This window comes from Ipomoea nil, unplaced genomic scaffold, assembly GCF_001879475.1.
Source record: "Ipomoea nil cultivar Tokyo-kokei standard unplaced genomic scaffold, Asagao_1.1 scaffold3100, whole genome shotgun sequence".
NCBI classification, from domain to species: domain Eukaryota; kingdom Viridiplantae; phylum Streptophyta; class Magnoliopsida; order Solanales; family Convolvulaceae; genus Ipomoea; species Ipomoea nil.
In genome coordinates, this window is record NW_017619528.1 from 3,339,422 (window position 1) to 3,367,317 (window position 27,896).

At 40.5% G+C, this 27,896-nt stretch overlaps 1 pseudogene; it reads left to right on the top strand.

Moving 5' to 3' along the window:
• The first annotated feature begins 3,891 nt into the window (after nucleotides 1-3,891).
• On the top strand, nucleotides 3,892-12,391 carry LOC109166453 (annotated as a pseudogene).
• The last annotated feature ends 15,505 nt before the right edge of the window (nucleotides 12,392-27,896 follow it).

The following is a 27,896-nucleotide window of genomic DNA, read 5'->3' on the forward strand; positions in this document are numbered from 1 at the left end:
TTGTAATGCACCTCTTACATCATTCATTCAATTGATTCATTCAATTTCCTCTCTTCTCACGTACTTATATATATATATATATATATATATATATATATATATATATATATATATATATATATATATATATATATATATATATATATAGATTTACATTCAGGTAAAAACACATCTTAAAATACAAACCTATGGACAATTTGACGCCGTTGGATGGTGGTATTGGACGGTCCTGATTTTTTTCTCCTACGCGTTGTGTGCATGTAAGTATGTTAATGTGTGCACGAGCTTTGATGGATGATTGTAATTTTTCATCCTACGCACTGTGTGCATGTAAGTATATTAATGTGTGCACGTGCTAATCCCAGAAATTGTTGGCAGTACGCCCTGTGTGCATGTAAGTATGTTAATTTGTGCACGAGCTCAAGTTTGTATTTTAAGGGGGTTTTTATTTGAATGCAACCCTATATATATATATATATATATATATATATATATATATATATATATATATATATTCCCATCCTTATTAAATCATATGTCATTTATATAATTTTCCCTATTTCTATTATTTAACTTCTATAATTCTCAATTTTCGATTCTTCGCTTCCGCATTATTTCGCTATATTCCTAACAAGTGGTATCAGAGCCAAGTTTAATTGAGAGTTATTTTCAAAGATGTCAACTGTTACCAGGTTCGATATCGAGAAGTTCGACGGGAAAATTAGTTTTTCTATCTGGAAGGTTCAGATGGAAGCCGTTCTAACCCAGAACGGTTTGAAGAAAGCGCTAGCTGGGAAGAAGAAGAAACCGGCTACAATGACAGATGAAGATTGGGAAGATTTGGATGATAAGGCACATTCAACCATTCTTTTGTGTCTATCTAAAGAGGTTCTAACGTGAGGTAGTAAGTGAGACGACTGCGTCAGATTTATGGTCCAAGCTGGATACGCTTTACATGACCAAGACTCTGGCGAACACGCTACGCCTGAAGGAGCGTCTGTACACAATCCGTATGACGGAAGGTACTTCTATTAAATCTCACTTGGATGAATTCAATTCTATTTTATTGGACTTGGAAAATATTGATGTCATAATTGACGATGAGGATCGTGCTGTTTTATTGCTTGTTTCTCTCCCTAAATCATACAAGCATTTCAAAGAAATTATGTTGTATGGTAATAATAGTGATACCCTTACTTTCGACAATGTTAAGTCAAACCTATTGTCCAAAGAAAAGTTTGACTTTGAAATTAAGTCTGAGGACAAAGGTGAAGGCTTGACTGTAAGGGGTCGTTCACTTGAATCAGGGAGTAGCAATAAAAATTCTAGATCCAAGTCCAAAGGACGTAAGTCCAACAAATCCTGCAAGTACTACAAGAAGCAGGGTCACGATGTGACTGAATGCTTCAAGTTGAAAAACAAGCAAGAGAGAGAAAAGTCCGCTGAAGCTAGTGTTGTTGAAAGTGAATCAGAAGGCGATGTTATGTTATCTGTTAGCTCCGGTTGCAAACGGAGCGAAACCGAGTGGATTCTGGACTCTGGTTGTACATTCCACATGTGTCCTCATAGAGACTGGTTCGTTTCTCTACAACTGGTTGATGGTGGAGTTGTCTTGCTGGGTAATGATACCCAATGCAAGGTTAGTGGAATTGGAAGTGTGCAGATTAAAACTCATGATAACGTTATCAGGACTCTTACCAATGTTCGGGTATATTCCTGATCTGAAACGCAATCTGATATCATTGGTTATCTTGGAACCTCTGGGGTGCAAGTACACAGCTGAAGGTGGAGTTCTAAAGGTCATCGAAGGCTCTTTTGTTCTCATGAAAGCTTCTCGTTCTGGAAGCTTGTACATCTTGCATGGCAGTATTGTGACAGGTTCAGTAGCGGTATCCTCATCGATGTCTGATGCGGATCTCACTCAATTATGGCATATGCGTCTGGGGCATATGAGTGAGAAAAGCATGCATCTCCTAAGCAAGAAAGGCTTCCTTGGTGGTTCAGGTACGGGTAAATACAGTTTTGTGAGCATTGTGTTTTTGGGAAACAAAAGAGGGTTAGTTTCTCTGCTGCTACAAACTGTACCAAAGATGTATTGGAATATATACATTCTGATTTATGGGGACCAACTAAATTACAGTCCATGGGAGGCTGTAGATATTTTATGTCTATTATTGATGACTTTTCTCGTAAATTCTGGGTCTATTTCCTGAAACATAAAAATCAGGCATTTTCTATTTTCAAGAAGTGGAAAATACTTGTTGAGACTCAGACAGATAAAAAAAGTCAAGAAGCTCAGGACAGACAATGGCTTGGAGTTCTATGAGTCAGATTTCAATGACTTTTGTGCGGCAAATGGAATCGCCAGATACAAGACCTTGCCTGGTAAACCCCAGCAGAATGGTGTTGCCGAACGTTTGAACATGACTCTATTAGAAAAAAGCTCGTTGTATGCTCTCTAATGCTGGGTTATGGAAACAGCGTGATTTTTGGGCCGAGGCCGTTTCTTCTGCTTGCTATTTGGTAAATAGATCTCCACACTCATCCCTTGATTTCAAAATTCCAGAGGAAGTTTGGTCAGGTAATCCTGTTGACTACTCTATCTTAAGAGTTTTTGGATGTCCTGCTTATGCTCATTCCAGTACGGGTAAATTAAACCCGAGAGCTGTCAAATGCATTTTCCTTGGTTATGCTTCTAAGTCAAAAGGGTATCGTCTATGGTCTCCTGATTCTCATAAAATCATTCTGAGTCGAGATATCACTTTTGATGAAAATGTACTACTTTCTTTTGGAAAAGTGCCCAGTACAGGTGAGACGCAGAGTACTGGTGAGAAGGTGGAGTTTGAGTTCAGGCTTATTGATAGTATTACTACTGCTGATGGTAATACTAAAGATGATGCATCTACTAGCACCGCACCTCTCGTCGAGCCACAACGAGAGTATTCCATTGCTATGGATCGTCCTAGGAGGACAATTAAAAAACCTGCGAGGTATGCTAGTGATGATGAAACCAACATGGTTGCCTATGCTCTTTCAGTCGCATAGGAAGTTGATGGTGATCCATCTTGCTATTCTGAAGTTTTTCCTATTACTAAGTTCAAACAGTGTTTCCAATTGTTAATTCCTACAATGGATTGAGGACAATTAAAAAACCTGCGAGGTATGCTAGTGATGATGAAACCAACATGGTTGCTTATGCTCTTTCAGTCGCATAGGAAGTTGATGGTTATCCATCTTGCTATTCTGAAGTTTTTCCTATTACTAAGTTCAAACAGTGTTTCCAATTGTTAATTCCTACAATGGATTTGATCCAAGGTGGAGATTGTTAGGACATAAATATGTGGCTCATATCCATGAAGACATTTTCCCTCTCTGTTGGCAGTGCATACTCCATGTCCGCATGTCCACCTTGCACATTCTCCGAAATCAGCTCTCCTCAATTTGCATGCCACTTACGTCGCTCATTTTGAATTGTATAAATAGAATATACTTTTTTCTTTGTAATGCACCTCTTACATCATTCATTCAATTGATTCATTCAATTTCCTCTCTTCTCACGTACTTTTATATATATATATATATATATATATATATATATATATATATATATATATATATATATATATATATATATATATATTAATCTCTATAAAGAGATATATATATATATATATATATATATATATATATATATATATATATATATATATATATATATATATATATTTATATTTTCCCATCCTTATTAATTCATATGTCATTTATATAATTTTCCCTATTTCTATTATTTAACTTCTATAATTCTCAATTTTCGATTCTTCGCTTCCGCATTATTTCGCTATATTCCTAATAGTCTCTCCACAACAAAGCCAAACCTCCTCAAACCCTCTCAACCTAACGGGCAAACCTCTCAGATCTTTCTCTCTCTGAAATCATGGCTTTTCTGTTAGATCTGCGAACTCTTCCCTCTAATACATCTCTTTATCTTTATTCATATATAGATAGATATGTATAACACACTGGATATCGGAGTCTATACGGAAATGGGTTATTCCCGGACAGACCTGAATTGCAGAATCTGCCCGGAACCGATTGATCACTTCGACCACATGCCGGACTCTCTAATAGTCCTGGTTTTTGTAATGATTCCGGAAGTTGGTTCGGAAGAAGAAGGAAGAAACGACGTAGTATGAAGCAGAGCGGGTAAAGTGGTTAGCAGTTGAGCTCAGACAAAACGCAGTCGTTTGAAGGGAAGTTAAAGGCAGTTGAGAATTCGTCTAAACGGCACCGTTTTAATAATGTTAGTTGTTAGTTAGAATCAGGGGTTGAAATAAGCAAACAATGTACTGAGACTGATCATTGATTCTTGTAATGCAGAAACCGTTTCTCTTCATCTCTCTCTCTTCTCTCTTTCTCTCTCTCTCTCTCTCTCTCTCTCTCTCTCTCTCTCTCTCTCTCTCTCTCTCTCTCTCTCTCTCTCTCAAGTTCTAAACCCTAGAACCGTGACATCTGGTATTAGAGCCCTCGAATGGAGACACGCTTGAAGCAACTGGAACTAGTTGTGGCCGACCTAAGTGGCCAGATGGAAGTTTAGAAGCAGACCACTACTGATCTAGTGGAGAAATTGGCAACTCAAATGGGGGAATGGAAAAACGAGATCGCGGAAATGATCAGACTCAATCGACCGCAACCGCCGATTATGAGCTCCGGCCCTGGTGGATCTTCAGTAAATGGGGTCCGGAACGAACTACTCTATGCACCTGGATCACACCCAACCCAAAGGTCGAGAAAGGCTCCAACAGCACAGCTTAGTGGTGATGATGGAGAATCAGGCAGTGAAATAGATCCAGAAGCAGGTCTGGATTGGGCTAGAAGAGGAATCCAGAGGCCAACAAACGTACGGCAAGCCAGAGAGCTTCCATTGATGAGGTACAGATACGACTTTCCCCCTTTTGACTATGAACAACCCAGGTTGTGGATTAGGAGATGTGAGCGATTTCTATTGATGTCTCACATTCCTAGAATTGAAACAATGCATGTTTTATATGTAAATTTGACCGGGAAGGTGAGTGTGTGGTTTGAAGGATATTTGATGGGGATGGAAGGACCCTTCCAATGGTCTCATTTTGCGGATGCAGTATGTAGGAGGTTTGGGGAAGACAGTGGGGCAGTAATGGAGGAGTTTGCTTGCTTTAAGCAAAACGGAAGTGTGATGGAGTTTTCAGATAAGTTTGAAGAGTTTCGAAGCCTCCTAGTACAAAAACACCCTACCCTTACTGACTTATATTTCCTAGAAGCATACTTAGCAAGGTTGAGACCCAATCTGAGGTGCTTTGTCAGAACCTCACAACCTAAAAGCCTAGCAGATGCAATGTGGATAGCTAGGCAATTTGAAAAGGGGCTTATGTCCAGTGAGCAACAACCAAAAATAGCACTTCCATATATAGCTAAGCCAAACCCAACTACACCTAACCATTCCATACCTAAACCTTACAATACAAGTTCAACCTCTAAGAACTACAATTCCCAAGGATCCACAGCCTCCAATAGCTTGAATACTACTGCAAAGACTAGAGTACAGTTGAGGGAGCAAAACAAATGTTTCAAGTGTTTTGATCCTTGGCAGCCAGGGCACAAATGTAAGGGGGCTACCCTTCATGCTATTGAAGAGGGTGATTTCCAGGATGCATCTGATGAACTAGTAAATGAGGAGCAGGAGGTAACTGAGGACAGAGAGCAAGCTGAAGTCTCCCTTTATGCTATGATGGGGGGTGAAGGACTGAACACCATCAAGCTACTAGGGACAATCCAGAAACAACTAATAGTAATCTTTGTGGATAGTGGAAGCACACATAGCTTCCTTGACCCCAAACTTCTCCTACATCTAATGATTGAATCAGAAAAGGCTCAAGCACTAAGTGTAACAGTGGCCAATGGCCAACAGATAAGATGTGATGCTATTTGCAGAAGATTGTCTTGGCAGATCCAAGAATAGGTGTTTGAAAAGGATTTCAGATTGCTTAAGCTAGGGGGGGTGTGATATGGTTCTTGGCATGGATTGGATAGACCAATATGCTCCTATTCGACTCCATACAAGACCCCTGGGTATCTCATTCCATAAAGAAGGCAGGAAGGTGTTGTTGAAAGGGTTAACCAAGAAGTCTAGCAGCTTGCAAGCAGTGTCCAAGAAGGACTTAAAGAAGTGGCAGAAGTGGGGGGTGCAAGGATTTTTGATCCACTGTGAGGGGTTGAATAATCCAGAACAGAAAATTGAGGGTAGCTCATACTGTGAGATGTTAGTCCAAACAGAATACCAGGAACTGTCTGAACTAATACAAGAATTTAGAGAATTGTTTGAAGTTCCTGAGGCACTACCACCAAGGAGATTGTATGATCACTCTATCCCCTTGATCCCAGGAGCACAGCTTGTGAACATCAAGCCATATAGATATTCTTTTGACCAAAAGAATGTAATTGAAGAAATGGTAGGGGAAATGCTTAAGACTGGAGTGATATCTAAGAGTGTATCACCATTTGCTTCACCAGTGCTGCTAGTACCAAAAAAGGATAACACCTGGAGGTTCTGTGTTGATTATAGAGCTTTGAACAATATCACAGTCAAGAATAAATTTCCTATTCCAGTTGTAGAAGACCTCTTCTCTGAGCTAGCTGGATCTAAATACTTCACCAAGCAAGATCTAAGAGCAGGATATCACCAAGTTAGGATGAGAAAAGGTGAAGAATACAAAACTGCCTTCAAAACTCACCAAGGACTCTATGAATTTAGAGTAATGCCTTTTGGCCTAACCAATGCCCCAGCCACTTTCCAGGCCTTGATGAATTATGTGTTTAAACCCCTACTCAGAAAGTATGTGCTGGTTTTTTTTGATGATATTTTAGTATACAGTGCTGAACTGCAGTTGCATTGGGAACACCTCAGAGAAGTCCTGGAACTAATGAGAGCTCACAAACTACTGGCTAAGCTAAGTAAGTGCTCTTTTGCACAAAAGGAAGTGGAATACTTAGGTCACATCATATCTGAGCAAGGGTTACACACTGATCCCTCTAAGCTGCAAGCTGTGTCTGAATGGCCAAAACCCAAGTCTATCAAGGAGCTGAGAGGATTTCTAGGATTGACTGGGTATTATAGAAAGTTCATCAGGACATATGGGATGATAAGCAGACCTCTAACAAGTATGCTTAAAAAGGATTCCTTTCTGTAGACAGAAGAAACTGAGAATGCATTTGAACAGTTGAAGCAGGCTTTATGTTCATCTCCTGTACTAGCTCTACCTGACTTCCAGAAGAGTTTTGTAGTGGAAGCAGATGCTTGTCATAAAGGCGTGGGAGCAGTGTTGATTCAAGAAGAAAGGCCCATTGCCTACTATAGTAAGGCATTTGGGGACAAATAGTTAGGATTATCAATTTATGAGAAGGAATACATGGCCATCATCAATGTAGTGGAAAAGTGGAGGGCATATTTGTTGGGGAGACATTTCATCATTAAGACTGATCATCACAGTCTTAAGTTTCTCTTAGACCAGAAAATTACAATAGCCACTCAACAGAAAGGATTATCCAAGCTTTTGGGCCTACATTATACCATTGAGTACAAAAAGGGCAGTGATAATTGTGTTGCTAATGCCCTTTCCAGAAGAGAAGTGAACCAAGAATCTGAGCTTAATTCTATATTGAACATCAGGCCCAAATGGATGGAGGAGGTGGCTGACAGTTATGAAAAAGATGAGTGGGCTCAAGAACAACTGACAGCAAGCTTAATCAACCCTGGCAATGACCCTAAGATATCCATAGTGGAAGGGCTCATTAGATACAAGGAAAAGCTGTATATTGGTTGCAAGGGGAACCTGAGGCTGAGATTAATATTACAGATGCATGATTCTCCATTAGGAGGACATTCTGGGCAACAAGGAACATACCAGAGACTAAAATCCTTGTTCTACTGGAAGAAAATGAAAGCAGAAGTCAAGATAGTGGTGGAAAGCTGTGACACTTGTCAAAGGTGTAAGCCTGAGAACATTGCCTCCCCTGGGTTACTGCAGCCATTGACTATCCCTGATCAAGCTTGGAGGGAAATTTCTATGGATTTTATTGAAGGGTTGCCTAAGTCCCAAGGGAAGAATGTGATTTTAGTAGTGGTGGATAGACTCACTAAATACAGCCATTTCATTGCATTAGTTCATCCTTACTTTGCTGAAATGGTAGCTACAGCCTTCATGGAGAATATTTACAAGTTACATGGGCTACCTAAGGACATTGTAACTGACAGAGATAAAATATTCCTCAGTAAGTTCTGGCAAGCCATCTTCAAGCAGCTGCAAGTTCAATTGAGCATGTCAACTGCCTATCACCCTCAATCAGATGGCCAAACTGAGAGGGTCAACAGATGCCTAGAAACTTACCTAAGGTGCATGGTGTTCAATAAACCCAAGGCTTGGCTTAAGTGGTTGCACTTGGCAGAATACTGGTATAATACCAATTTCCATTCATCCCTGCAATGCACCCCATTTCAGGCCCTTTATGGCTACAAGCCTTCCCATGTTAGCTCTGGGAGCTGAGCAGGCCAATGGGAAGGAGAGTTGGGTAGTGGAAAGAGAAGCTATGATGGCAATACTCAAGGATAATCTAAGGATAGCCCAGAGTAGGATGAAGCAGCAAGCAGACAAAAGAAGAAGTGAAAGGACATTGCAAGTGGGGGATTGGGTGTATTTGAAAATCCAACCTTACAGACAGCTATCACTGGCAGTGAGAACTAATGTTAAGCTTACCTCCAAGTACTATGGACCTTACCAGGTCATAGAAAGGGTAGGACCAGTGGCTTACAAACTGGCCTTGCCTTCCAGTGCTCAAATCCATCCGGTATTCCATGTATCTCTACTGAAAAGGAAGGTGGGAGAACAGATAGTGCCTCAATCAGAGCCACCTCTTGTAGGGCAAGAAGGGGAAGTACTTGCTGAACCTATAGCAGTCTTGAACAAAAGACTAGTGAAGAGGGATAACAAGACAGTAACACAAATCTAAGTGCAATGGGCCAACCTGCCAGAAGAAGCTGCAACCTGGGAAGACTTCTACCATCTTAAGAAGCAATTTCCTGAATTTGATCCTTAGGGTCAAGGATCCTTGCAAGGAGGGAGTAATGTAATGATTCCGGAAGTTGGTTTGGAAGAAGAAGGAAGAAACGACATAGTATGAAGCAGAGCGGGTAAAGTGGTTAGCAGTTGAGCTCAGACAAAACGCAGTCGTTTGAAGGGAAGTTAAAGGCAGTTGAGAATTTGTCTAAACGGCACCGTTTTACTAATGTTAGTTGTTAGTTAGAATCAGGGGTTGAAATAAGCAAACAATGTACTGAGACTGATCATTGATTCTTGTAATGCAGAAACCGTTTCTCTTCATCTCTCTCTTCTCTCTTTCTCTCTCTCTCTCTCTCTCTCTCTCATCTCTCAAGTTCTAAACCCTAGAACCGTGACAGTTTTCAATAAGATCGCCGACGTGAAAGCTCTCGGCCGATGCGGCGTAGTGTCCAGGCGTTTTAACTCACTCGTCCGCCAAGTGGAGAACGTCGTTATTCGTGTCGACCGCGTTATCTCTGCCGACGATGCTTCTTCTTCCTCTTCCTCTGTTGTCGTGACCTACAAGACCTACAACAGTTTCTCCTCTCTGTTCACTCTCATCATGGTTTGTCTGATCGAAAGATTCGAGTGTATTACCCAATTCGCTCGCCGGGGTGACGACGCCCTGGACGGCGACGATTTCGATCATATTTCCGTGACCCACCGCTCCGCAATTCAGTTTTTGAAGAATTTTAACAAAATCAAGTCTCTAGGTATCAAGCTGCCCAGCGGCGAGCTCGGAATTGATGAAGGGGTTTTGCTGAGGTGGAGAGCCAATTTCGGTTCCACGCTTGATTACTGCATTATCCTTGGCGCCTCCTCGTTGGTGACTCACCCGGTTACAGCAACTGGTAGCCGTGGCAGTAATACTATTCCAAACTATGTTAATGGGACCATTCCTAAATCGTTTTACGTTAGCTGGGGGCGTCTGGTGTGGACAATAAGTTCCATAATTGCGGCTTCTGCTTGGCATTATTTGTTTAAGCCGATTATCTCAGAGCACAAGGCTCTGGATAGTTTGATCTTGAGCGATGGTGATGGGCAGGGTGTGTTGTGTATGAACAGGGAACAACTGGAGGAGCTGCGGGTGAAGCCTCTTTCGGCCACAAAGATACCTCTGGAGTTGCCAGACTGAGCATGCTATTGTGGTATGCTCCTCATTTGGGACGGTGCTGAAAGGGGCAACTCTGGTGGCCATTAGGCCTAGTGAGGTGCCCAGAAAAGAGGTTTTTGGGTCTGATGGGAATTGGGTAGCTTCGGCTTTTGAGGAGCCGTATGGAACAGCTGCTAGGATGTTGGTGAAGCGGAGGACCTCCTTGGAAATGAATTCATTCTGAAACTTCATTCATTCCAAGCACATAATCAATAAGCAAGCTGCTGTTTGATATGGATCCTTGAGGTATCCATCTTTTTGATTGAGAGTGAATATCCTATTCTGTTAATTATAATATGCCATTCATTTTGCACTTATATGAATTTTGAATTGCTAGAATAAGAGTTTCCCACCACGCCAAAAGCTATAGCTCATAGCTAAGGGGAAACTTTATTGCCGGACTTGGCCCTTACGGGCCTCCGCCCAACAATTCCCTAGCCACCAAACTTGGCCCTTTACTGGCCACTGCCCAACAATTTTCCAATCCCCTAGCCACCAAAAACTATAGCTCATAGCGATGGCACAACTTTATTTCATTAACTGCCGTTACCGACCTCTGGCCAACATTAATGGATAACATTATATTGTTCCATTTGAAAGTATTGCATCTGCGAATCAATTAGTTGATTCTACCACATTTTTTTATGTGTATTATGCTGCATTTCCCTTAAGTGTTATATGTGTTGCAAAAAAATTAATGGTCATTTGTGCTTTTCCTTATTCATAGATTCTTCGTTTGAAGTTTGCATTGCATACAATCTAACAGTGTTCCTGGTTCAATTTTGATTTTTTCCACTTTTAAATGTCATTGCATATAATTTACAAATGCAACTTATAATAACTTGCTTTTGCTATAATCTTTATGAATTGCGATAGACTGATAGTCATCCATGATTCTTGCTATGATTGGATTTGTTCTTTACTTCTTTATAAATACTACTGTATTGTTAGATGAAACAAATATTTGTTTCTTATTTATGGAAGGAAATAGAAGTTCTTTTCTCACCATTGTCTTTCCCAGTTTGTGTTTTTATCTTTGTGCATTCGTGTTATGTAGACCCAATAGTTGTGACATATGTATGTTGTTTCTAGAAGTTACTCCAACAGATGAGCATGCCTTCACTACCTATTCAAAAGTTGCCCATTTATCTTGTCAAAATTATTCACATGATTTGTTTTTCCTACCACGTTGTTTAGTTTCTTGAGTACTGCATTTGTAGATATACACTATACTATACATATGGTGTGTCCTCCAGATTAGTAGGTCCATTGGTGAGTAATTGCTGGTGAGATAAGAGATGATTCATTTAAATGAGCTGCAAAAAACCTTGCAGTATAACACTCGCTACTGATTTGGTAGGCTTAGTGTCACGGGCCTAGAGTCCGACATAGCGCACAGTGCTCTTACCCCCTGTGGATCAGCCTTACCCTCATACAGTGCCAAACTGGTTTCGTCCTATCATGGGCTCATAAGGGAAACGACAATAGCTCTTGACCAGTTTTTCCCTTCAAGTCGTCTCAGTTCCCTTCATAGTCAAGTCCAAGACTAGCGTCAAACTCCCTGAACTTGGGTCGGCATGCTTAATTCGCTAAGACCTTAGCGTCTATGGCAGAACTATCCTTGATGCTATTATCGCCCCCTACCCATTTTATGCAAGCTAGCCAGTTGGCCCACCTATTCATTGGGTCCAACACGGTCAAACAATCTGTGCGTGATATTAGTCTCCCTTTTTTTTTTTCATCTATAAGAATGTGTCTTTCTTTTCATCTATAAGAATCAAGAATGTGTCTTTTGGTGGTATGGTTTAAGATGTCCATGCAGGCACCATTGATATGCATGCATATTTACCTTAATATAATCTTTGGTCCAAATTGTTGATTTAAAATTCAATATTTCAGGAAGAATGGCTGGTTTTTGAGTAAGGTTGATCTCTGTCGGTCTCGGAAAGCAAATAGAAAAAGGCACAATTTTGCCTTTGGACATACATAATACATGCTCTAAGCTGTTAATCAAAGCCAGTCATGCTTCTACAGATGAGTTCTTAATCCCATTGAGTCATGATGTCTTCTGTGCTATACACCCATGACAGTAGCTGAAATATGTCTCCTTCCACCCTGATGTTATCACATCTTTGCTTGTTTTTATAGTCATTTTGAATCATCTCGGTAATTAAGTTCTTTAATTTTACTTATTTAATACATGTTTTCCTTGCTCAAATCATTTAATTATGGTTCACACTTGTTTTGAATGTTTTACGGTGTTTGTTAGTGTTTTTGAACCATTGTAGGTCAATTCTATGAGCAAGGGAAGTTCAAGGATGAGTTTGGAGCAATTTTGGACAAGTTCGGGGCCCAGAGGACTCGACGCGTCGAAAATTTCCAGTAGCATCAGAAAATCGAGACCTGCTGGTCTCGACACGTCGAGACTTGGCTCGACGCGTCGAGCGAAGCGTGAAGTCGCAAGTTAATTACAAAAGGGCGTTGGCTTCAGCATCTTCAACTTCCAATTTCTTTATTAAAATATAAGAATTATAATTTGAGTCCAATTTTGTACAAGATTCCTATTTCATCTCAACTTTGTACCCACTATAAAATCCCTCCTTCCTCAACCCTAAAAAGACACCGGGAGAGATTTTTAGAGTTCTTTGTAGACAAGAAAGAGAGTAATCAAGAGGCTCAAGTTGTCTTTGGAAGCAAGGAGGAAGCCAAGGAGATTTGGGAGAATCGCTTGGTTAATTCTTGTTCTCTTTTGATGATTTGTAATCCTTTATTCACATTTGCTATGTGTAATTTAGCCATGCTCGGCTAAATTCTTTAAGGATTTCTGGATGAATTTGTTTATAAACCTATGTGCCTAGTTCGTTAATTTCTTAATATATTTATGTTTGGTTTTATGATTTGTGTTGCAATCTTGTTTTAATCTGTTGTTGTTGGTAGTTAAAGGCCTAAATTACTAGCTTCACAGTCATGTTTGTGTCACCAATGGGAGTTGGGGCATAAATTACGGCACACACGATTGCACCTAATGGTTGGTCCTTGGGAAAGGGGAACCTATTAGGGGAAGTTTATTCTAGATTATTGCTCATCGGGAGATGGTAGTAATTAGGAATAATTGAATGCTGATCTTTGATCTTATTGGGTGTTTAAGCCATGGGAGTGGAAATTCACTAGGAATAGAGATTACGGGAGTAATTCGATTCCACTTTGCATTCCCATACAAATCTTAATTCCAAACCAAATATTACAAACGTTAATTGGCACTAGGTGATTAAACATTGTGATCCCAAGAATCCTATTTTGCTCTATTGTCTACAAAACCTTGCTACTTATTTTATTCTGCTTGTTATTTTATGCAATCAATCAACCTTCAAGTTTTGTTCGGACTAGTTTCATATGAGTAACCCAGTAGCTAGTGATTAGTACCCCACCTCTTTGTGGTTCGACAACCCGAATACTCCGAGTATTATTTGTTTGCCCCAAATTACAGCAATCACACCCCCTCTTCTTCAAATGAAACATACATAATAGACATCTGCTTTGCTTATAGTTAATGGCATTGGCATATGCTTTTAAAGAATACAAATGACATCTGGAAAAATGTTGCCCCTTGTTATTACTTACCTCCCTGTGAATATTGTAGGATATGGATGTTATTCTCATGATAAAACTTTGCACTATCTGGTATTTATACAGTAGACCTTTCTCGCTTAAAAAGGAAATCAACCTTTCAATGATTGTTACTTGGTATCTACATTAGAGCATCTCCAATAGCTGTAGTTTGTGAAAAGTTTTTACTAGGAAAGAGAAGATGGGAGGGAAGGGAAAGAAGAAAAGAAAATAAAATAAAAAAAGCAAAATAAATCTGAAAAAAAAAAAAAAAAGTGTTGTAAACTAACGCTCCCGCGACTAGTTGGGTGATGTGTTGCGCCTCACACATTACAAATGGTGCTGTTGTTGTGCTATAGTGCAGCCCACTTCAGTGTCAAAAATCAAGTGCTTGCCGTGTGTACTTAAATTTTCTTTCTCTTCACATTCTCTCCTCCACATAAGCTTCGCTTTTTTCAAATACCATACTAAAAACAATCAGGGATGTCCTTATGGACTTTATTAGTTTTGTTTTAATGCTGGCAAGAAGAGTTTCAGTTCCTTGGTACTGGTTGTCAATTCCTACTTTTGAAACGCAAAATTATTATAGTGTAAATTGGTGGTCAGTTACCAACTCTAAGAGGGTGTTTGGTTTACGGAATGTTAGATTACCTTAGCAAATGTTAGATTGCTGTGAATATTAGATTTTATTGGGAATGTTAGATTCCTGTGTTTGGTTTAAATCTAAGATAGGTAAATAAGACAACAGTAATAAGATAAATTGATTAAAACGTCCAAAGCCCCCAACATTAGTAATAAGACAAGGGAATGCGAGATTACCTAAGAAATTGGGGTCGTTATATCATAGATTGCGATGCACACGCGGTAAAAAAACGGCGCCGTTTCTGTAAGTAAAGAAACGGTCCGCCGTTATAGTTAACGGAGTCCGCTTGTTTGGTGTATTAAACATCAACTGACACTACAGTATATTTAAACCGACACTGCAGTTATATCAAAATGATACTGTAGTTATAGTGAAATGAAACTGCAGTGTATATAAAATGAAACTGAATAACATTTCACATATTTGAGTGTATATTGTACAATGAAGCTGTAATTATATCAATATGATCATATAGTTGTGTTTTAATGAAACTATAATGTATATAAAATAAAATTAAATAACATTTTCACATATTTGAGTCTATAAATATCGAATGAAACTATAGTTATATCGAAATGAAACTATAGTTGTGTTGAACTGAAACTGCAGTGTATACAAAATGACACTGAATAACAGGATTAATTTTTGCGAAAAGGTGCGAAATGACGGAAAACAAACACCGTTTCTTTTTATTTAAAAAAAGGACGCGCGGTGCATGATTGATTATGCACCATGGTGCATGATATAATTTGCCCGAAATTGGAGGGTATCTAGACTCCCTGGGAAAGTTACATAACCTGAACCAAACATGTGAATCTTATATTACCAAGCAAATATAACCTTGGTTATCTTATATAACCTGAACCAAACACCCCCTAAGGGTGGTTTGTGAATCTTACTACTTTAAAGATGATGAATTATTATACTTTTTTTAAGACGTATTTCATCATTTTAATTAAAAGCTAAGTTGATAGTTAGATTGCATATTATGTTTATATATACTTCGTACATAAGGTTGGGTTCAAATGAGAACAATCCTTCTTGTAAAGGTGATGATTTATTCCAACCACTCGAATTTTATATATGGGTTTTAGTAAAAAAAAAAAAATACGGTTTCAATTTTATAAAAATTAAAACTTTTAAGTTTGCATTATCTATAAAACTAATTCTGATTATTTTTCTTTTATTTTTCAGCAATCATTAACCGTTGATCTATTCAAATTAATGTATTAGATTAATGTTTATTTATTTATTTTGCCTAAGAACTTATTCTCGTATGAACTCTTTTATATTATATGTGCTCAACAAGTGGTACCCAAAAAAAAAAAAAAAAAAGTAATAATAGAAATTCACAAGAATTGATTTTGAAAGGATCAATTTGAATGAAATTAGTGTCTTCTCTAAAATTGTACAAATAAAATCCATTTTTTAAAAAATTAGAAACTTTAACTTAAATGGATGGTTGCAAAAATAAATAATAATAATTCTTGTTTTGCAGTAGTTAATATGTCTCAATTATGAAAAAGAGAACAATATCATAATTGAGAAGTGTCTAAAGAAGTAAAGAGGATTTTGAGTTAATTTCCAAATGCTCTGAATATGTCTTTTTCTCAAATTGGTTTCTTAACTTTTAATTGCACCTAAAGTGGTCTTCTGACTATTGAATTTTAAACTAAAATGGTCCTCTGTTAATTTTGGTGTTAAGTGAGTGTTTAAATAAGGGGTAAAAATTGGCAATTCAGTGTTTTACTATAGTCAAAAGACTACTTTGGGTGCAATTAAAAATCAAAGGACCAATTTGAACTATCTAGTTAATATTTTAAAAGAAAATTTCATTTTTATGAATTATCTAGTTAATATAATCTAAAAATTTCAATTGTGTATTATCGTATTTAAATTAATATAAAATACTTAGAGTTGATCTAATTAAATTAAAAAGTATTTATGAATATAATATTAATAGCAATAATATACAATCCATTTCCAACCATTTCATATTTTATTATAAATATTCTTTTGTCACGTTTTGAAGTCTTTTTTTCTTTCTTTTTTTTTTTAATTTTCGCCACTGACCAACATTTTTTGTTCTGCCCCTATAAACCAATATTGTATTTTGTAATAGACAATGATTTTTTTAAAGAGATAAATGTCAAATAGACCTTTCAACTATAGGCCAAAGTGCAATTAAACTCTTAAACTAAGAAAAGCTCCAATTAGACCCTTTAACCTATCAATTGTATGCAATTAGCTTAATTAACAGGTTACCTTCAGGTAACCAGTAAAATAGTATTTTTTTTTTAAAAAAAATCAAAAAATTATTAAAATAAAAAAACATATTTTTTAAATTCCAATAAATTAAATAAAATTTTAAGCGTCCTTTAAATTTTTTTTTTTCTGTCGATGGCGGTGCTTCAACCTCTGGTTTTCATTCTGATCAGAAGTGACGATGTAGATGACATTTGGTAATGGCGATGGAGCAGCGGTACAAACGTTACGTTTGCTTGCAGGTGACAAGAGTGATGTATTGTTTGACGGCGGGGCTGCGGTTCCTCCGGTTCTCCGACCAATTCAATCTTCCGTACTGCGCTTCCTCGTCCTGTTGTGAAGAAACTTACCATACAAATCTAAAATCCCTCAACTCATTCCCTCCCGTCCCCCACTGAAGCTAATTTGAATGAATCAATATATAGACAATGATTTAATCTTTGATTTTCTTTTATTTATTTATTTTTTTTTTTTAAATTTACCTGTTATTACCTTAAGCTTACCTACAAATTGATCTAATTGTACAAATTTAAAAAATTAATGGTTAAATTGTATAAAACTAAGGAGTTAAGGTGTTTAATTGGAACTTTTCTTAGTTTAAGGGTTCAATTGCACTTTGGCATAGAGTTAAAGGGTCTATTTGACCCTTATTCATTTTTTTTAATTATCTTTCTTATCGGTTTGTATTTAACTGTTGTCCTTTTTTTTTTTTTCTAAATAAGCAATGATTTACATCTGTTATCCATTTGGTTGTAATTTTTCACAATAGTTTTGTCATTATATGTATGCCTATTTATGATCATAGAAAATCAAAATCAAAATCCAAAATTTCAAATACTAAATGTCAAGCATTCCTGAATAATAAAGAGTTAATCCAAAGTTAATGTTAGTTTGTCCAACTATATATAAGTTAGGCTAATAATCAAAATTATTATTCTAAGTTTATTTTTATAAAAAAATAATTTTCTAGCTAACAATTAATTAAAAAAGAATGTTTATTTAGAAAATAAAAATAAGTATAAGATCAACCCCTTTTAATCAAAATGAGTACAAATCATGTTTGAACTATAAAGTGAAAATTCCTAACATAGTCATCCGACTATGACCTTTTATCAAATTGGTCATTTGACTTTTAATTGCACCCAAAATAATCTTTTGACTATAGTAAAAATCTTAAATTACCAGTTTTACCCCTCATTTTAACACTCACTTAACACCAAAATTAACGGAGGACCATTTTGACTTAAAGTTCAATAATCGAAAGATCACTTTAGGTGCAATTAAAAGTTAAAAAATCAAATTGAGAAAAGACCATAGTAACAGAACCGTTTTAGGAATTAACTCATTAAAATTTGATTAGCAACGCATTAATGCATTATCAGCCTAGCCTATTATTGATTGAAGCCACATGATCCATTATTTTTATTCTCTTTAGAAACTTATAATAATAAAAAATAAATAATAAAAATTGTGCTCTAAGTTAAAATATTCTTCACATCCAAAAAGTCTTTTAAAAATGTTTTTCTAGCGTAACAATTTGCCTTCCAAATAGAGAAATATGAGTGAATATAGAAAAATTATTAAAAGATTTAAGTTATTCTTATTTGATTTTTTTTTTTTTTTGGCTGCGTCCGAGCCTATCTCCCCTACTAGGAATCTATCTATGTATTTGAGTCTGTTTATGATTCTCAATCCTAGTCTCCCTATGTCTCCTTTTGTATATATACTTAGGTCTTGTACTCTTGTAATTGATCACTGTTAATACAATCTATTACAGTTCTCATCTGGTATCGGCTAGCTAGGGTTTCTTTCCATGGCCAATGGATCTGTCAATTCCTCCGAACGGACCGTTTTCAATGCTGCAATCAAATCGGTCACTACGACCGTGACCACCCTGTCCACCGCCCACCACTTTATCAGTGTCAAACTGACTTATCGGAACTTCTTATTCTGGCAAGCTCAAGTTGTTCCTTTTCTCAACGGACATGATCTAATGGGTTTTATTGATGGATCAAACCCTTGTCCGCTAGCCATGATTTCGACCTGCGAAGAGGGAGCGTTGCCGCGGCCGAACCCTGATTGTCGCGCATGGGTTCGCCAAGATCAAGCCCTCCTCTCCATGCTCATGATCTCGTTATTGGATGAAGTTATGCCCCTGGCGATCGGGCATCACACGAGCCGTGCGGTATGGACTGCCGTTACCTCTGCTCTCACCTCATGGTCTCGGTCTCGCTCGTTGAATCTTCTCGGGCAGCTCCAAACTCTTCAGCAGGGTGATGCCTCCATTGCCGACTATATTGGCCGAGTTCAAGTTATCATAGAGGATCTTATGCTCGCTGGCCGGCATGTCCCACTTGAATAACAAAACCTATATGTATTCCGAGGTTTACAGCCTGAATTTCAGGGTCTTGTCTCTTCTCTCAACGTCCGAGGAACACCGGTCACGCTCCATGAGCTCTTGGATCTCCTTGGCACCGAGGAGTTTGTCGTCGGCAGCCTTTTCTGTGCAGAAATCCAAGCAGTAGCAGCGGGGCAAGGACATCTCGTCGCGTGGTGGCGGGTGTGGCTTCGGGCTGTCTGGGCAGTCTCGTGGTGGTGGTGGTGGCTGTCGCGGTAATGGTGGTTGTGGCCGTGGCGGTAAGAATAGCAATCACCAACCTAAGTGTCAACTTTATGGGATCCTAGGGAACAGTGCGGTCACTTGTTGCAAACGGTATGAAAAGGATCCACAAGCTAATATGGTTTATCAGGGAGCCCCTTCAGATTCTTCATCGGACTCTCATACATGATTCCTAGACACTGGTGCAACAAATCATGCGACTGCAGATATAGCGACACTCTCTATCTTGGATGAATATAATGGTAATGACACACTCTGTGTCGGTGATGGTACAGGTTTGCCTATTAGTCATATTGGTCATGCATCTTTTCATACCCCCTCTAGGTCGTTTCATTTGTCTAATATACTTATGTTCCCACTTTATCTATCTCTTTATTATCGGTTCAAAAATTTGCAGCTGATAATAAGGTATTCTTTGAGTTTCACCCATCCTTTTTTGTTGTGAAAGATGCCAACACTAAGGAGATTCTTCTTCGGGGCAATAGTTCTGGTGGGTTATACACGCTACCAGTTCCTAGTTCGTCACCTTCCACGTTTCTTTCAGCTCGTGTATCTCTGTCTGTCTGGCATGATCGTTTGGGCCATCCACACTATCGTGTCCTTAGTCGTGTTCTTCCCTTTTGTTCGGTTAGTGGGTTTAGTAGTGCTATTCGTTGTAATTCTAGTTTATGTAATGCGTGTCAAATGGGTAAATTTGCTCGTTTTCCATTACCACATGTTGATACTTCTAGTTCAAATGTTCTTGATTAAATCTATACTGATATTTGGGGTCTAGCTCCTCTCTTACCTTCTGATGGTTATAGATACTTTGTTCTCTTTGTCGATGATTTCTCTCGTTTTACTTTGTATTTTCCCATGAAACAGAAATATGATCTCTATGATATTTTTGAGAAGTTTCGTGTTCTTGTTGAAAGACTTTTCAATCGTAAGATCAAATCTATCCAATCTGATTTAGATGCCGAGTACAAATTATTGCACTCCTCTCTCACAAAATTTGGAATCTATCATAGACAGTCCTATGTCTATACTCACAAAAAAAATGGGTGTTGGTTTTATGGCTTCTAGGTGCCGGTCGGCAGGTCAACACTACCGTAAAATACTTATAAAGGGTTGTATGCGTGTAAGACTCGCGTAATGGAGAGAATAACGTGGCATTATTTCTATAGAGTTTCGGCACTTGAGTGCCGGGCCAAAAAAAGGATCCCCCACATGGTGATCCCATGGGGATATTTATACAAGAGTACAAGATCTATGCAAGGAAAGTAGGGCTGACGCAGAGCCAAATTTACAAGGACAGTAGGGCTGACGCAGAGCCAAATCAGTTAAGGAAATCCGACCTACTTGATACCATAACTGTCTAAGCTAAGAAAGGAAACTGCTTGTACTAAATGGAGAACGAGATCTCCGTGAAATCTGCTTGTAACCGCCCCTGGGCAAGTACCCAGCCGGGGACGCCCTGACTGGCTAGGAGATGTGTAAAAGGGGGGTCGCATTACTCGGGCAAGGACACCCCGACCGCAGAGCCTGGTTGCCCGATTGAGTTCCTGAGTGGTACCCGACCGAGGACACACCGCTCACGGAGCCTGGTTGCCCATCTGAACCCTAGCAGGGCAGTCAGTCGGGGACACGCCGACTACCGAGGCTGGTCGCCCAACCGCGTCTCGTGTACGAACCCAGCCGAGGACACATCGGCTACTGAGCCTGGTCGCTCTACCCGAGCCGGTCGATCCCCATCAGAGTAGATGTCCATTCCTCTGGATGGCTGCAGTAATCCCCAAGCGCCTCACATGGTGGACGGGAACCGTGAATGGCATCCCCAATTTCTAAGTATCGATCCCCGCCTGAATCTGACTGCCTTGCCTTATAGACCTGACCGACTGTCCGATTTGGGGTATCTATCACCAGTCCCACACTTTTTTTAGGTCGAGCCAAGCGGTGACCTGAAAAAGTAGAAAAAAGAGTCAAGGAAGCGTCAAAACTTCCCAGCCGCCTTGTTCTCTAATCCTGGTTGATTAATCGGGCGCCCAGTCGGTATCCCATTGTTTTTCCTACTGATCCCGGTTTCTCCCGACTGGTTCTACGAAGTGGTACGGTCGTTGTAACGTAATTATGATGACCCCTCGAGTTTCGCCGATTAGGGTTTCGAGACGCGCCTTTCCATAACCGTCATGTTAGACATTACGTCACTCCCCCCATCGTCCGATCGAGGACATGTGTCGCCATCTCACTGGTCGTCCAAACCTATAAATACTCCATCATTTCCCTTCCATTTCTCTCTTCGCACCCTTCGAACTTTGAACTATTTTTCGGCGTTTTCTCCCCTCCTAAACCACAAGCTTCTTCTTCCTTTTCCGGTGGCTAGCGTTTTTGCCATCCGAATCAGTTTCGTCCATTTTCCGGCGTTGTTTCCTTTCTCAGGTTAGCTTCACTTCTCATTTCTTTATGTCTTCCTCCCCATCCTCGTCTTCATCCATCGCAGGCAACCGTCAGGGTCAAACCGCGAGCCCTCCGGCAATTACTTCCGCGACGGCGGTGGCAGCAGGTAACGTGTCGGCAGCGGCTCCCGTCAATCCCCCGGTTGACCAGGAGTCGGGTTTTTTTTTTTACGTTCTTGATTGTCCATTGGGTCGTCGATCATTTCTCCGTGAGGTCGATTTTCTTCATGCCTGGCGGCTACTGGGTACGCCGACCGTAGCTCGCCGGCCAGGTGACCAACTGGTTACTGATCCCCCCAACAGCGGGTATGTGGGGATCCATTACCAGTCCATCCGGTGTGGCTTCCGGATGCCCCTTTCTCCCTTCCTTTCTCTTCTACTCCAATACTACGGCGTCTTGCCCGGCCAGCTTGTAACACCCCACTTTTCTTAAACCTTAATTACAAGACTTAACTTAAAAGGATACTAAACAATATTAAGATAGCATTAAAAGCTTAACAGTCAAACTACAAGAGGTGTCACCGCAACAATCACCACACACGGTGATTGCACAGGCAAGGAAAAGATCTAAACAAAGCCAAGCTTAAACAACTATAAACAAACTTGGGGAATAAAACCCCGGTGTCCAACACCATCAAAAACATCTAATCAGATCTATCAACCAAGTCTTAACAAACATGACTGAAAAGAGTTTAGACTACAACTCGCTCTCTGAGCTAAGCTAGTCTGACTCGATCGCGCTCAAGAGCTGGACCCACCCGAAAGGGGTTAACAAACAAACAAGTAGAAAAATAACCCGTTAGCACGAAACTAAGTATAACGCCACTCAACCCTGTAAAGTACTCTAGCATATACTTTTGGAAAATATTTGCCACGTACACTTAGATCAAGTAATCTTAATCACTTTAAAGAACACTTAAACATACTCAACAATAAGTTCTAGATGCTTGCAACCTAATCATTAAATAGGCATACTTCCCCATATATTTAATTCATCAACAAACTCATGCTTCATATATAAAACTTATCATGGCGAAATACATTACTCATGCTCAACTGATGGGTAAAGATATACTTAAACTTTTAACAAGCAATCTCATGCTATTAAGATAATCAATAAATGACAAAATAAAGTCATGCTTCTTCTCATACTTTCATGCAACACGTGCAAATCATATAATCATGCAATAAGAAGAACATGATGTTTTAGTATAAGTATAGATAAATATACATATACACTCTTTCTTTTGTAACAATGAACACTTGTTCTGTGGAGGTTTCTATAGAGTCACAATGACTCGCTTTTCTCTTCTTTCACTTGAGTCTCTTGACTCGCTTTCTTTCTTTCTTTCTTTCTTTTACTCGTGGGCGATGTAGGAACTTCACCATAATGTGAACGGACCTATCTGGGCTTGGCATCTAGCCGGCCTAATACTCATCTCGCCCATAGAACCACTCTCTTGGTTCTTTTCTCAAACTCTGTGGAATCAGGTATCGTACTTGTCAGTGCGCACACCCCCTGACCGGGATTCCAAGCCCGGCGGGTGATATCCAACCTAGTGACTCGGGAATATCAACCTCGTTACTTCACATCGGATCGCAATGTCCGTTTTCTTTCTTTCTCTTTTTTTTTCTAAAAGGACATAGTCCTAACGGGCCTCCAAAATCTCGGATTACTCACACTAGATACATATAGATATAACTAACGCACTTCTTTCTTATGCAACAAATCTATTTATGCAATCTCATGCACATAGTTTCTCAATAATTCTCTTTTCTCACAAATTGAAAATCAAATATCATGCAACTTCTCAATGCAACTAGATAATGATTTTCCAAAATAGATATAGGTTTTTGAAATGGATCTTAGGCTTACTTAAAGCCACTAATGCACTTTAGTTCGTGATATGCTAAACATGCTCTTTGCTGTAATGAATGCTTTAACTTCTGTTTCACTGTGATTTAAGCCAACAAAGTACTATTTCATGCTTATCACTTAATACTTAGCAAAACTTCTTAGCAAACACTTAACAAGTATTGTTCATGCTCTTAAACTCAACTTATACTTCATAAACTCATTCACTGAAAATTAGAATCAAGCACTAAACATATCAAATTTTCACATTCTTGACAAGGCTTCTCAATAAATCAATATAGATACTTAGGCATGCTATTCGAGCAAAACTTATCAAATAATGATCATGCTTTTCAATTCAACAATCAAATAATGATCATGCTTTTCAGTCAAAGAGCTAAACTCAAACACTTCAAATTTTCTTCACTGTAAATCACATACAGTGCACTTCAATAGCAATTCTCAACACAAATTCTACTGTAATTTAAGGATTTCAACTCCAAATTCATCGAAATCAACTTCTATTCTAGTGCGTCGCAACGAACCCGAGTGTTCGAGCCTAAAGGGCCCACGAATCCCGGTCCGAACGACACGTAGCTGAGCCACAGAGGGCCTGGCCACTACACAGACTTGGCCTGGCGGAGCTTGAGGCGGGGCTTGAGGAGCCCTGCCACTTGGCTCCGCCAAGCGGCGGCCTTGGGCAACGATTCTAACTAAGAACCGTGCCCAAGGGCCGGCTCCCCACGGGACTAGCCAACGGTCCTTGCCTAGGACCGTTGGCTAGTTCCGTGAACCAATCTGGTGCACACTGTCTGTGCACCAGTGGATTCCTTCTTCACCTGCAAAAAACTGCAGAGCAATCCAACACTCCCAAATTCTCAACAACACATTCATAGATCACTAATAGCTCAAAAACAACAATAATCTACCATTTCTAAGCATTTTCACTTCAATCTAGACTTCACAGAGTCAAAATAAAGCTAGTTGGGAGTCCATGGGTTATACCTCTTCTTGTTCTCCTTCTTGTGTGGATCTCAGCCTCCTCTCCACTCAACTTCCACCACTTCCTTCACCACCTAAACACCCCAAACAACAACAACAACAACAACAATCTAAGCCTAAGAAAACTCCGAGAATGGGGGCAAAGAAGACACTAAAACAAAGGGAGGAAATGAATGATGAAGGATTGAACTTACTGTGTTGTTTTCTCTTCTTATAGCAGACAAGATTGGGAGAGGCAAGGGAATGAGATCAGGGATTCAATGAGGGAAAGGTGTGGTTTTATAGGGTGCAAAACTCTAGGAGATTCTCTCATGATTGGTGGAGGGCAAAATGGTAATTGCTTGATTTTCTAAAAGCACCAGACAAGGGATGGAGTCTTGTGGTCCACCATGCAACATGGACCAAGGTCTAGAAAGATAGATTTAAATAGTTTGGGGGTTAAAATAGATTTTTCCAAAAATACTTTCTAGATAACCACTTGATTTAGGTTTCTCAGATTTCTCCCGGTTTCACTCAGATTGACTTTTGGGTCAAAAATTTGGTACGTAATGTACTCTAGAATTTAGGATTTCAAAAATAGAATAAGTCCCGGTGTTGAATTTATTTAAAACGTAGCTCAAAATAGTTAATTCAAACACCGTTTTCATTATAAAATTTTTGGTAGAGTGAAAAATGGCTATTTTGGAATTTCTTAAAACAAAATTTAGAAAATTAAATTTGGGTTGTCACACAGCTGGTGCCTAATTCTTATTGCTAGTTGACCGCCTTCCTCACGTACTGCCACCGCCTTGGCGTGGAACCTACCTTTCCGCTATTCCACCAACCCTTCCGTTTGGCCGCAGTCGGCGTGGTCGCTCCGAGATACGTGCAAATACGTTCTCGGGGCGGCCACAAGTTCATGGACAAGTTGGTCTCCTCTCACAAGGGCTGGAAGGAGGGGTTTCTCTTTGTCCACCTAGCCGACCACCTTTCGGCCTTCGATTTTCCCTTGGCCTAGAAAACGTCGTACTACCGTCTTGACGGAAGGCCGGCTTGCCTCGAAGACCTGGTTGATCTGTTCCAGCGGATCGCTGGGAGCGAGCTTATCTCTGCTCGGCGTTGGTCGCGGTTGGCGACCACGATGAAGGCTGGCTTGTTGCCTGACGGTGCCCCTCGGACAGGTTTGTACTTTCCGTGGCTATTGCTCGAGCCTAATCTTTCTTTCTTGCAGGGAAAAACGATACATCCGACTCGTCTAAGGAATCTTAGGGAGAGAAGGAACCGGCTGCTGCACCGGCCCTTCCCGAGGCACTGCGAGAAGTCTTTCCCGAGGAAAACATGGCTTATCGACGCTCCATTCCGCGCGCTTCTGCTCCGGCCCGTCTGACTGCCGCCGAGAAGGGCAAGAGTGTGGCCACCTCGACACACCCCCACCCACCATATGCTGCACGCGATTCAGTGATCTTATTGCGGAGGCGCTTCGATGGGATAATGGTTACCTCTTCTCGAACCTTCTTGTTAGTCTGGACTCCTCCATCATCATGATGCATACGCGGTCTACGCTGGTCACGGCATGGGGAAGATCTTTTGCGAGCTAGTATTTTGCTTAGAAATGAGTGGAGTAGTTGGCTTTCATTCTCTTTTCTCATTGTTGTTGCAATTGGTCTTGATGTAACCCGACTGCCTTCCGGGGCTTTTTGAAAGTGAATTTCTGCCCGTCAGGCTTTTGCTCTTTTTTTTTTTTTTTTTCGTATCTTGCTAAGTAATTTTTTTTTCAACTTGCAATCAAATGTCTACGAGCCCCGAGAGGCAAATGAATCCCAAAATGGCTGAGTCCCTCAGTGGGCGAGACTGACCGCCTACGAGTCCCCAAGGAACAAACGAGCTTCAAAACTGCTAAGTCCCTTACTGTGCGAGGCTGAATTCTACGAACCCCGAGAGACGAACGAACTCCAAAGCAGCCAAGTACCTTGGCGGGCGAGGCTGACCGCCTGCGAACCCCCGAGAGACGAACAAACTTCAAAACAGCAAAGTCCTTCAGTGGACGAGGCTGACCGCCTACGAGCCCTCGAGAGATGAACGAGCTCCAAAGCAGCCAAGTCCCTCAGTGTGCGAGGCTGACTGCCTACGAGTCCCCAAGAGACGAACGAACTCCAAAACAGCCAAGTCCCTCAGTGGGCGAGGCTGACTGCCTACGAGCCCCCGAGAGATGAACGAACTCCAAAACAGCCAAGTCCCTCAGTGGGCGAGGCTGACTGCCTACGAGCCCCCGAGAGATGAACGAACTTCAAAACAGCCAAGTCCTCAGTGGGTGAAGCTGACTGCCTACGAGCCCCCAAGAAAGGAACGAACTTCAAAACAGCCAAGTCCCTCAGTGGGCGAGGCTTACCACCTACGAGCCCCCGAGAGACCCTTCTGCGGTATGACATTCCACCAAAACTGCTCGTCTGAATGCGGAGTCAGCCTTTCTCGCTTGGAGGAGGTGACAACTCCAAGCTTCCTGCGGCGTGGCCGCCCACCTAAACTCCTCGCCTAAAAAGGAGTAGTGAGCCTTCCTCGCTTGGAAGAGGTGACAACTCCAAGCTTCTTGCGGCATGACCGCCCACCGAAACTCCTTGCCTGAAAAGGCGGAGTCAGCCTTCCTCGCTTGGAGGAGGTGACAACTCCACGAGTCCTTCAGCGGGCGAGGCTGACTGCCTACGAGCCCGCTAGAGACTTCTCGCCTAAAAAGGCGGAGTTAGCCTTCCTCGCTTGGAGGAGGTGACAACTCCAAGCTTCCATGGGTTGCATCTATTCTTCACCTTGTGGTGACCCATCTCGCCCACGCGTTCAGTTCGAACCAGCACAGCCAGCTGCACCGGTTCGGATTGAACCAGCGTTGTCAGCAGTGCCTGAACAGAATGACGCTACACTGCCGGCAGCGCCTATTGAGGCCGAGACAGCACAGCAGGCTGCCTCGGTGGCTGCTGCTCGTCCGTGCGGGCACCCACGGGGCCAGTCTACTCGGCCGAATGTCCGCACGCATGACATGGAAACACAAGCCAGTCTCGCGCACCTCCTATAGTTTTGACAGCTCAGGTTTGCACCATTGATCCCACTTGTTACACACAGGCTGTCAATCACTTGGAATGGCGCCAGACGATGGATGAGGAATTTAATTCTTTATTACAGAATTAGACATGGTATCTGGTTCCGTATAAACCTGATCAA